Source organism: Spermophilus citellus (genome assembly GCF_964194105.1).
Source record: "Spermophilus citellus genome assembly, chromosome: 9".
Lineage (NCBI taxonomy): Eukaryota > Metazoa > Chordata > Mammalia > Rodentia > Sciuridae > Spermophilus > Spermophilus citellus.
The window spans coordinates 19,440,197-19,453,003 of NC_138191.1; the positions used below are offsets into that span (position 1 = coordinate 19,440,197).

General features: G+C 46.3%; 1 protein-coding gene across 4 annotated transcripts in view; it reads right to left on the bottom strand.

Annotated features, from left to right (window-relative positions):
- The window catches only part of VANGL1 (VANGL planar cell polarity protein 1), a 59,289-nt gene that overhangs the window by 17,947 nt on the left and 28,535 nt on the right, over nt 1–12,807 (bottom strand). The gene's annotated exons all lie outside the window — the stretch shown is intronic.

Genomic DNA, 12,807 nt, shown 5'->3' on the forward strand with positions numbered 1-12,807 from the left:
TGAGAAAAATCAAGTTGGCGAGAAACTGCCACTGCTCTTACTACGATTATGTTCAGAGAGCAAAGGCAGTGACCTGGCTCAACAGTCCCCATGCAGACCTGAATTACAGTCAGGGGGAACCAGACTATGGAGATGGTTCCATCAAAGCCCACGGCAAGAAGCCTTCTCCCACGATAGAGAACCCTGAGCTCAAACATGGAGAAGCCTGAGCTCAATCAATATTACCTGCCAATATATTCTCCTCTACCATTCTCCAAGGAAATTACCTTCCCAGAACACACAGATTCGTGGAGAACAGCATGCAGAGATACGCCTAGTCATACCAAAAGAAATTCATTCAACATCTACATGTAAAAGCAGAAACACAGGAACCCCAGATACACGCATGAAGACAACACGGACCAAGAGGATAGTGGTGTCATCAGTGGAAAAGAAGCTCCTCTGTTGGGCTTGGGCCCAACCGGAACCCAGGGGAAGGAAGAGGGATAAAGGGGTCAGCACAAACACTGAAAGAATCTGACAGCTACGTCTTCACTTAAAACCCGTTGTTGACCAGCTTGCCTTACTGGACTATTTTCTTTTTTAAAAAAAAATTTGCTATTATTAGTTATACATGACAGTAGAATGTATTGACATATTATACATATATGGAGTATAACTTCTCATTCTTCTGGTTGTACATGATGTAGAATTACATTGGTCATGTAATCATATATGCACAGAGGATAGTAATATCTGATTCATTCTACTGTCTTTCCTATTCCCATTCCCCCTCCTTCCCTTCATTCCCATTTGTCTAATCCAAAGTACATCTATTCTTCCCCCTCCCTCCATCATTGTGAGTTAGCATCCACATATCAGAAAGAACATTCAGCCTCTGGCTTTTCGGGATTGGGTGCCCTTCAACAGATGAATGAATAAAGAAAATGTGATATAGATATAGATATGTGTGTGTGTGTACATGTATATATATATATATATATATATGTGTGTGTGTGTACACACACACACACACAATGGAATATTACTCAGCCATAAAGAAGAATGAAATTATGGCATTTGCTGATAAATGGCCTATTTTATTTGAAAGAGAGAAGATGGAATATGAAAGGATGTGGTCTTTTGTGTTTACACAACCACAACACTTCCAGTGTTGACAACTCCACAGACCACAGTGGCAACAGGGAAGAGGGGGGCTCACCTTTGTACCAAACCTGGAAAGATAGTCCAAATTGTGGTTCAGAAAATCTGAAAGATCTGTCTGTGAAAGATAAACTAAGAAAACAAGAACACAAACCCTTCCGCCCCAAAATGTTCTACATACCTGTACCTTCCCCTGCCTCCCCCAAGCTCTGTGCCCACCTGAGGGCTGGTGCAGAGACGATGGAAGGCAGCATCACAGCAGAAGTGGTGCCCATAACATGCAGCCAGACTCTCTCACCTTTTCTTGGATCATAAAAAAAGTTATTAATTTCTCCAAACCTCAGATTCTTCATCTGCAGGATAGGAACAGCGACCCTGAATGCCTTGTTACAACATGGTAAATGGGATCCAAAATACTCACTGGTATAAAGTATATTCCCAAATCTACAGAAATGATGGGGACGTGGCACTATGGCACATTCTAGTAAGAGATGACGGGATCCAAATATAACAGATACGGGTTAAGGCTGCATCGGCATGTGGCAGTTGTTCATGAGCTTAATTATTACTGGGAAATTCTGAGTTCTAGTACTTTCCAAGACTTCAAATTTAATTGGCATTTAAAGCAGGAAAAATACTGGAGCCTTGGGAGTTCACCATCTATTTTCCTGCTTCCTGAAGAGGAGCTGCTGGCCTGATTTAGGTTTGTTCTAAACATGAAGTAAGATAATATATTTTAAAGTGCTTGGCTCAAAGAAAATACCTCATAAGTGGAAACCATCACAAGCTCACCAGTCGACATAAGTTATGGAGGCCAGTCTGTTTCCCATATGTACCTGCGTCAACCTCCCCACCTAAGCCTCACTGCAAGGGTATTGCCGCAGGACATGAGCCATGGTGGGTCCCTTTGCGTGGGACCGTAAAGTTAGGTTACTCTTTATTTCAGTATTTCCTCCCAACTGTAAGCTTCCTGGAAATAAAAACTCCTCCCAGGGAGGAGTCCACAGCGCACAAGGTTGAAACAGCATGCGCCTTAGTGTCAGAAGGTCTGGATTCCAGACCCGATCTTGCTACTCTAGAACCCTCTATAAATCATTTCACTTTCTTGGCGGGTGATGGAGAGAGAATCCCCACCACTGCATGTGGTTGCTGAAAAGAGCAAATGAAATCATGCCAGGGAAAGCATTTTGTAACTTCACAAAGCATTCTACAAATAAAAAATGAATCCTATGGCTAATGATGGGCATGAGCACCTTGGAACAGGGATGGGGCTGGTTGGTGGCTGGAGGATTCATGCAGGGCCTGGGCATAAAAGCACAATCCAACTTCCACCTATTTGGAATCACTGTTATGGTTTGGATCTGAAGTGGACCCCGAAGGCCATGTGATGTCATTGTGAAACCTGTAAGAGGAGTGGTCTGGTGGAAGGCAGTTAGGTCACTGGAGCATACCCTTGCTGGGGATCTTGGGACACCAACCCCTTCCTATCTGACTCTGCTTCCTGGCTGCCATGAGGTGAGCCACTTTGCTCTGTCTGCCATGTGCTCCCTGCCATGTTCCACCTCACCTTGGGTCCAAAGGAATGGGACCCAGTGACCCTGGAGTGAAACTGTGAGCCCAAATCTACCTTTCCTCCTAATAAGTTGATTATCTCAGGCGTTGGGTCTCAGAATTCTAGAAATGGAGGGAATCTTAGTTCACCCAGAGATTCAAGAATTGAGAAAACCGGAGTCCACTGGGCTTAATCTCCTAATCCATCCATACACCAAGCCTATTGATAATACCTTGACCGATCTCCAGCCTCGGACTGAAAAGAAAGTTCTCTCTCACATGGAACTAAAGTAATCTTTCTTCTCCTGGCCTACCCACAACTTCCTCTGGGCCCAAGTCCCTCTTTCTTGTTAAAGTACATCAGATACTTGAAGGAAACAACCGTGGCCATAAACCATCTCCTTTTAAAAAAAAAAAAAAAAAAAAAAAAATATATATATATATATATATATATATATATATATATATATATATATATATTTTAGTTGTCAATGAACCTTTATTTTATTTATATGCTATGCTAAGAATTGAACTTAGTGCCTCACACATGCTAGGCAAGTGCTGTACCACTGAGCCCCAGCCCCAGCCCCATAAGCAATCTCCTTTTAACCTCTTTATTTTGCATATAAAGGCACTGAGGCTTAGGACCAGTGTGAGTAGACACACACACACAGACACGCCCACACCCACAGGGTTCCTGTGAACTACATCCTATTTGTTCACTTTTCCCTGGACTTTAATGTGGCTTCTGCAATCAAACTAGTGCACATTATTAAAGTCAGAAATTAGCCCTGAGCTTTGGAGTTCATCCAGGCTCAAGTCCTCACTTCTTACAGAGCAGGGAGGAGAGGACATAGCCAAGTGGCCCCGGAAAAAAGCCCCTTTCAAGTTGTAACCACTTCTTAAACATTAACTGGATCCCCCCTAACTCTATTAAAAATAGCTCTCTTCACGTGTGGAAAATGTGAAAGCCCATCTTGCACGCTAAGGCTCCACATCAATGCCAGGCCACGATTCTGATTACCTAGGTAGGTGCTGACAGGAAAAGTTTTCTCATCACACAGTAAAATCTGGAAAGACTTCCTTTTAGAGTACGTAGTCATTACCCTGTGAGCCAATGAAGGATGCTGACACTCAGAGAGACCCTAATAACCAGCCTCTCCTGCTCCATCCCAAGCAATTATGAATTATGAGCACCTGCTAGGTCCCAAGTGCAGAGATACGGATGTGAGTCAGACCTTCCAAAAGGTTTCCACTCCAATCAGTGGTGACAGCCACCCAAGCAGCAAGTACAATCAAGAGATTCAGAGGCAGTGGCAGGACGTGTGGGGTGGGGGGTTAGCTGACGTCCATGAAGGAGGGAGGGTAGAGTTTCTCAGTTAAGTCTGAAAACATGAATGATGATCCTACTGTGTGGACTACAGGCTATCAGGCAAATTCCAGGCAGAGGAAGCGGTGCAAGCAGATACAGGGTTAAACAGCCTGAATATCTACAAAAATGGGAGCAGCGGGGTCAGCATCCAGTCAAAGGACAGCTTTGAGAAAGCCATCCCATTGAAAGTGTCTCGTGAAATCTATATCCACCCCGAGCCTTAGAATGTGACCTTGTTTGGCAACAGAGTCCTTACAGATGTTGTTATAGTTAAAGTAGGGTCACACTGGTGTGGTTAGAGGACCAGGGAACACACGGGGATGGAGGAGGCAGAGACTGCAGTGAGGTAGCTGCAGGTCAGCAATGCCAGGGTTGTCAGCAGACACCAGGAGCTGGGAAGAAGCCAGCCAGGATTCTTCCTGAGAACCCTCCCAGGGATCATGGACTGGCCAACACCTAGGTTTCACATTTCTGAGAAACTGAGAGAGGAAACTGCTTTTCGGGACCCATTTGTGGTAATATATTACAGGAGCCCTAAGAAGCCAACACATGTATATTTAGGGGAAAAGGAATGGGAGCAGGAGAGGGCAAGGCGGGGCTAAGTCACTGCCAACTGAGGCTCTGCACAACGCAAAGGTGAGAAAGGATGAGGCACGAGACAGTGGGACGGAGTGTGAGCAGGTGACTATGTTTACCTAACTGCCACTTCTCCCTCAGAAAAGTCTATGAGAGCCGAGTCTACCTGTGTGTGTGTGTGTGGGGGGGTCTTCACTGCTCCCTAGACCTGAAGTAAAACGGACAGTCAGTCAGGACTCCTTGCAGCAATGTTCCTTGCAAGTCCCAGAGAAGCAAATATAATTAGCCCCTGAACGCTGCTGTCTGTACTGACAACCAGACACATGCGTGTTTACGTCTCCCGACCCTCTGCCTTTTAATTACAATGTTCGTCTTGCAATTGCATCTGGGAAGTTGGCATACCCCAGTCTCACACAGATAACAGGCAACGATCATCTTAGAACCTGAGGGGACCAACTGCAATTGGCTCATTTACTGACCTGGGAGAAAGGTTAAGTTTTCTGGGACTCTGTCAGGACACATCCAGCAGGACACACTGCTTATGGTCTTGAGACAGCAGGCACAATGACTATCCTGAGAAAGGGTGCACACTAATGGCTCTGTCCTGCAGTCAAGGCCTGCAGGAAGTCCCCTACCCTGGTTACCTGGATTTATAAGTGCCCCGGCTTGCTGGCTTCCCAGGTCCTTTGAACTGATCACTGCAAGCTGGAAAGTGTGCAGGTCTCTGCTTTGAATATGAGGCTGTGGACAAGCCTCGCAGTGCATCCACTCCAAAAGACGAGCAAGCAGAGTGGAAGCCTGAGAGATCTCATCCCAGAGCTTGAAGGGCACAGAATCAACAGGACTTAGTCATCATGGAATGGCCTCCAAGTGCAGGCTGGGGGACACCCACAGCACTTCTTCAAGTTCCTTATTTTCCCCCATGTTAACTTTCTAATGATATACTCTAGCCTTGGGAAATACCCACTTTAATACTACTAAAATAACACCCAAAGCACGTGCAGAGGCCACCACTCTCTACACAGTAGGAGCAGTCTGTGACATCAAGACATGCTTCTGTGGGTCTCAGGGGTGAGAGAACACAAAGCTGTCACGATCAGACCGTGGGCTCAGAGTGAGCGGACAGCCCTGTTGAGCCGACAGCCTCCTCCTGAACAGCTCTAGTTATTTCTTCCCACAGAACAGAGATGACAGAGCCCTGTCCCACTTAGTACCTAGGAGACACATCCCCCTAGGTGGCAGGCTTGGCTGTGCCTTGGTCTGCTTGGCAGGCTGGTTGGCAGGCCTCAGCACAGACCCCACCACATTGTCACCTCCCTGCATGGTCCAGTCAGGGCCACGCCTCCTGCCTGGGATGGGAACTCAGCTTTCTCCGTGTCTTAAATTACAGAGCTGAATCACACCAAGATAAACAGCAGACATCCAAGGATCAAAGACAAGCGGAGAGTGCTCTAACAAGTCTAGCTAGATAGGGACTAAGAGCACCTCCCAGATCCACGTGGGTGCTCAGCGGGCCTTACTTCCTTACCTCACCTTCCTCTACGTTAGCACCTCTGGCCCCTGGAAGGTTGCAGGGACACAGGTGAAAGGCCCGGAGTCGGAGGGCCACCAGTCTGTCCAACTGGATCTCAGCTCACAGACACAGGGCCAGGCCAGAACCGGAGCAGAGCTGGGTGGTGGCTTCGCAGGACAGGGAAAGGCGGCCCCAGGCCATCAGCCTTCCTGAGTGTCAGCACCCCACCATGCACAGTATCTCATCCCACCACAGATCTGCAGATCAGTGTGTAGAGTGTGAGCCAGGCCTTCGGAGAGAGTCCTTGAGGGGAAAGAGCAGCACCTGGTTCAGGGACACGACCTTCTGCCCCCAGGAGGGCCATCTACACAGCTTCCCCTTCCAGGGCAGCCCTGCTCCATGGAGGTGAGTCCTCTGTGCCTCAGTATGCAGCAGGGAGCAGACGCCAGGAGTGTGACAAACCATCCAGCTGTGGCCACTGCTGCCAGGAGGCAGCTGTATAAACACAGGGCTTCAGTGTCCGGCATCTTATACACTCATTAAAGCCACTTTCAAACAGGCACCACAGCACAGACCACAAACGGCAGCTCCGTTCCCGCCTTTCAAACCCTCTTCCCCACAGCCAAGGAGTCTGAGCAGAAACCTTCACACTGCATCTTTAAGCTTGCATTCATTTTTTATCCTTCTGCTTTTTTTTTTTTTTTTTTTTTTTTTAGGGAGTGGGGGCAATGATTGCTGACTGCTGAATTTATCCTTATTGAAAAGTAGTTACAAAAGTAAAAAAAAAAAAAAAAAAAAAAGACCCACATTTCTAAAAGTAACATTGTACATGAAACCGGGTTCACAGTAACATGAGCCAGAACCTCTGATGGTCATTTTAAAACACTCCCTGCTGTCACAGCCAATGGCTCTGGGGCCTCTGAGATCCCTCCCTGACTGTTGGTGCCTGTCCCAACACAGGAGGGAGGGGCCTGGCCCAGTGTGGCGGTCAGGTCTGATCAACCCTGTGATCGCCGGCTTGGATACTACTCCACGTAGAATCATAAACGTAAGATTTCACGGGGAGCTGGAATGTCCTGGAATTACTGCAGCAACTTTAACTTCCCTGGGAGACCTGCCCTTCTTCGTTTTTAACTAGAAAACCAAAGTGCAAGCCTGAGAAGCAAGGCCCCCCTGCTCAAGCTGGGAGGATGTGGATACCAGCTGGAGAAAGAACAAGAGGGGCTGTATCATCAGGGCTGAGCTGCACTGATTTGGGGGGCTCCAGGGTCCAAAACCACTGGTGTTCAAATATTCCTGTTTTAGCCTGAGCTGTCCTAACAAAATATACAAGATGGGGTGGTTTACACAACAGAAATTTATCTTCTCACAGTTTTGAGGGCTTGAAGGCCAAGATCAAGGTCAAGCCATTTGGCTCCTGGTGAGAGCTCCCTTCCTGGCTTTCAAATGGCCACCTCTTTCTATGACCTCATGTGGCCTTTTCTTTTGTGTGTGTGTTTGGGGGGAACAGTGGTATATGGAAATAGACCAAGCTCTCTGGTGTCTCTTTGATACAAGGACACTAATCTATCAAATCAGGTTCTCATTCTATGACCTCATTTAATCTCATATACTCCCTTAGAGGCCCCCATCTCCAAATACAGCTACATTGGAGGTTAGAGCTCATATAAATTTGGGGGTGGGGGACATATTTAGTCCTTTATACAGAGTAATAAAACAATCATGCATAATCAGAAACTTCCACAGTCTAAAGCGCAGAAGGTTCTAGGACTAGTTACTAGAGCTTTGATAAAGAGGTTCATGTTCAAGGCCAATTTATGAGATACTCCTGGTCTCAATGAACGGAGCATTTATTGGGGCTGGGAATGTAGCTCGGTGGTAGAATGCTTGCTTAGCATGTGCAAGGCCCTGGGTTCTATCCCCAGCAACTCCCCTAAAAACCAACAACCACAAATAGTTAACATCTCCTGCTAAATTAGTTACAATGAAACTTAGCAATATGAAAACCCTAAAGAGTAGGTCACCGTGAATAGGGGTTCCCCAGAGTATAGCACATTGTGTCTACTTCTGAGGGTTCTTTGCCTCTTCTTGCTGATGACTATCGGTAATCCCTTTTCATTGGTGTCCACATGTTTCCTGGAAGCAGATTCTACTCCCTCCATGTTACTTCTGGCATTTCTAAGGCATAGAATCCAATGATTAAGTCTGTTAGAATTGTGTGCAAAGAATAAATAGTCGGGGAATGGCAGCTCAAGGTGGTGGGTGTCTGCTACATTGAAGCAGGCTTCCTAGATTTAGTCCCCACCTGTGTAGTTATCAATCCTTAAATCTGTGGTAGGCTGGGGCTTGCTCTAACCAAGAGAATGTAATAGCAGTAAAACACAGCCAATTCTAGGCCTCAGACTTAAGGGGCCTGGAAGCTTCTGAGTTATGCTAATAGGAACCCTGAGCTGCCCTTTAAGAAGTGTGAATATCCTAATGTAGAAACAACAAAGAGAGGCTATATGGAGAGGAAAGCCCCTCAGAATACAGGATAGGAAAAGAAGCCCGGCCCAGCTGACTCAACTACACAGGGACCACCAGCAAGACAACCTCAGAAGAGCCTCCTGGCTGAGCCCAATCCACATTGCAGAACACGAGAAATAATAAAACGGTGGTTGGTTTAAGCTATTACATTGTGAGGTAGTTGTTACATAGCAAAGGGTAAGATGTCTTCCTGAGATATGTGAAGCAGAGAGTGCAAAAAGGTCTGGCCAGGGCTGGGGCTGTCGCTCAGTGGCACAATGCTTGCCTGGCCCATGGGAGGCACTGGGTTCAATCCTCAGCATCACATAAAATTAAAAACAAATAAAGGCATGCTGTCCACCTACAACTATTAAAAAAAAAAAAATGCCCTATCTCTTCATTCTGTCCACTCCAGCCCTGAAGCTAAAAGTTGAATGAAAAAAAGAAAATGTGTCTAACAGCTAGTACCCAGCTTGGGACACGGTAACACTCCAACAGTGCTACCACGTGCTCACCAACAGTGCTACAGAGCTTGCTCACGTGCCATGGTGTGAAGATGAACCCTCCATTCAGAGGCAGAATAGTGAGCGCTTAAGATCATTCTGCAGCCAGATCACCGAGGGCTCAAAATCTGGCTCCTCCATTACGAACTTGCTTAACTCTCCATGCCTCAGTTTCCTCATTAAAAATGAGGATAACAGTGCCTTCCCCTCAGGATTGTTGTGAAGATCGAGTTGTATGTTAGCAGCGGAGAAGCCTCCTGGCAGAGTCAGAACCATGTGGTCAGTCACTGTTGAGGTTTTCTTTGTCTCTGTTGTTCTTCACCTCTCGTTCAAGCAATGACACCAGTGTCGACATTCCAATGTTCATAGTACTTTCCTTGAAAGATTTCAAAACTGAGAAATTCTTAATAAGTATAATTACACATCATTTTTAGTCTCTTTTCTCTATTCATCTGGGTTTCTCTTCAAATAGAGTCAGATTGAAATTCACTTGTCCCTCTTGAAATGGCAGAAAAGTTAGCAAACCATTGTGAGAATGATGCAAGACCTGTGGGATGTGTGCGGAGAATTGTGAACCAACGACACCAAGAGCTCAGAGTGCTCTAGAAAGTCCGGGGGGTGTGATGCACAGCAAGGCGCTGGCTCCTTGTGACCTTGAGCAGGTCCCTTAACCTGGAGATCAGGTTCTCAACTGCAATAGGGAGACACTATACCCAACTTGCTCTGACTCCTGAGGTGGGGTAAATTAAGACCAAAGGTATGAAAAGCTCCTGTAACTTCTAAGGCACCAGGGGAAGGTTAGGAAGTCTCTTGATCTATTTGTGGCATTATATATCGTATAACAATAACCTTTTGCATTTTAAAAAAAGTTTTCAAATAAGCCCCAAATTCTATTCTTGCCAACAAGCTGGGCCACAGCAAGTGCTTTTTATGAGAACTAACAGAAGCCTATTTTCCTTTAAAAAAAAAAAAAAAACTAAAGAGTAGGCATTCTTTTGACAACTTTCAAACATAGCTCGGTGCATTCAATGAAACCATCTTTGAAAATGGGAAAAAAGCATTCCCCATCACCTAAGCCCAGTAGGTCGCTGGTGCAGCGACGGCTTTGCATAAAGGGAAAATGGAACGGCCTGTCATTCTGGTCAGGTCTGATGAAGACCTGCTATTCTGATGTCTGAGGCTGGCTTTTGTGCGTTCCCATGTGCCTTTCCTCCTGTCTCTACACTTTACAAAAAGGCTTAGAAGTTATATTTCCAGCCCAGTGACTCTTTCAGCCACTGCTGGGTTTGGATCGGATTTAGCCCAAGGATCGGCGGGTGACCAGGCCCACACGGTGCCAGGAGAAATGCCAACTCTGCTCCAGCCCTTGCAGACTGCCTGTCACAGGTCATCCAACCCCGCTGAGGGCTCTAATTGGGAGGAAAGACATCTCTCCTTCCCCAGCCAATTTTTCCACCTCATAATTCAGGATCTCCACAGGAAGGACAAAGGGGGCTGGACACAGGGCATGAAGAGGAAGAAGGGCCGAAAAGAAGATACCGAGAACCATTCCAAACGTTCTCCCCACCTCAGCTTCTGGACGTCTCCCTGGGGAGCTGGGGTGACTGGCTTCGCTTTAGAAAGTAAAGACAGGCAGTAGTTGGTCACAGTGAGAACAGACTGAGGTTTGCAGCAAGCTTGCGGGCCCTGCAGCAAAGCCCTGCTGTGGCTTCTCCTCCTCGTTCTGACCAGTACAGCTGTGTGGTGAGATGTCAGGACTGCCACCAGTTATGACATTTGGGGGGGCTGTTTGATTTGTTCCCCTCGATTCTACTCAGATGGGGAGTGCAGATCAGATTGACCAGACTTACAGCGAGTGAGTGTCGATGGAGGGGAAGTCAGACAAAGTACCCTGGGTGTGAGAAAGGTATCACTCTCCCTATCACAGATAAGATTGGCACCGAGGAGGGATGAAGGCCAAAAACCCAAACCCTGGTAGGTCCCACTCCAGGCCAGTGCTGGCTGCTCACATTCACAAGCAGTTCCAAATACTACCTACCTCCACTGTGCCCACAGCTGGTGTCTCACCATTGCCTTAACTTCTCTAAATCCTGTCCTGGGACATACTGTTCCCTGCTGGTCTTGGTCACTGCCACTGTCTGAGATCTCCTATCCATTGTCCCCGTCACCTGTCTATAGGCCTATTTCATCAACTGTCTGCCACAGAGCAGTATACTGGTCTCTCTCCAAGTGACTGCAAACCCCAAGAGTCCTGATACAAAGCAGGCGGTCACCCAGGTGTCTCTGGAGTTCCAAGTTCTGGGCTCTGCACACAGAAGTACTTAACACAAATCTTTGGGTCATTTTCCAAAATGGAAAGAAAACTGAGATTAATATATAGCAGTGACTTATTTGCCTTCAGAGCCACACAGGCATCTTCAAAACACCATATGTGGTGTGCAGAGTATGTGAATCAGACACCAATTCCCTCTGAGGATCCATTAGGGTGGCAAGTAACCTTGAACGCTAAGTCACCCAGTCCTCCGGGTGGTAGGAGCAGAACCAAAGGAATGAAAGAGGTAACTGCCAACTCAATGGCTTAAGTGTGACCTGACTCCAAACAGGGGCTGAGCCACCCGCCTGGGCTCTAGCCAAAACTCTAGCCAAAACAAAGCCAATTGTTCTGTTTCTCACCAAGATGCCCCTGCCGACCTTGGCCACTTGGCCAGCTTCACTACTGCAGATCACACACATCAGCACATTCTGTCCAGGAGTCACAAGGGCCTGGGGAGTGAGAAGCTTGAAGTCAGGCATCCCAGGGACCATCTGAGCATGTGCCATGCTCCATGCTGGGCACTGAAGGTCCCAGGAGAGTAAGAACCAGGTCCTGTCCTCAGGATGCTCATTGTGGAGGAAAAATAAGCTCCTAACACCAAGTGAGAGATGCCACAATGGGACATTAACTCAGCCGTGACATCTGAGTGAATTCTAAACAAGACTAGTCATATTATTTTGTACAAATTACTTAAATTTCCTAAACCTCAGTTTACCTGTAACCATGGGATTGACCCTACCTGTATCAAGGGTTCTGTGAAGACTAAATATGTAATTCATATGAAGTGCTTACCTTTATTTATCTATAAAATAAATGACGATTCTCACTCTTGTAGTTAACCCGAAATAATGGGATTTTTATGCAGAGGCTTAAACTATGACACCCCAGTTGATTTCTAACTTTTTCTCATGAACATATTTTCACAACACTCAATCCGTACACATCTGGGAGTCTTTAACCTGTATTTGATTCTTTATTGGAGGATCAGTAGTGTGATCATATAATTTACTGCCCAAACAAGGATATCTCTGAGAGTAAAAAAGAAAAAAAAAAAAAAAAGGAGGGAGGAATGATTAATAATTCCACTGGAATACCAAAGTAAAACAGATGAACCATTTGGGGCAAAATGGAATTAATAGTCACTTTATGCATTGCCCAGAAGACAATTTCATGGTCAAGGCATCACTAGGTACACCCTTTCTGCACCACTTTAGGAAGCTGGCAACAAGATTTGAGAATAGTCCTGACAAAACCTGATAGGGTTTGGATGTGAGGTGTCCCCAAAGAAGTTCATGTGTGAGACAATGAAAGAACATTCAGAGGGGAAATG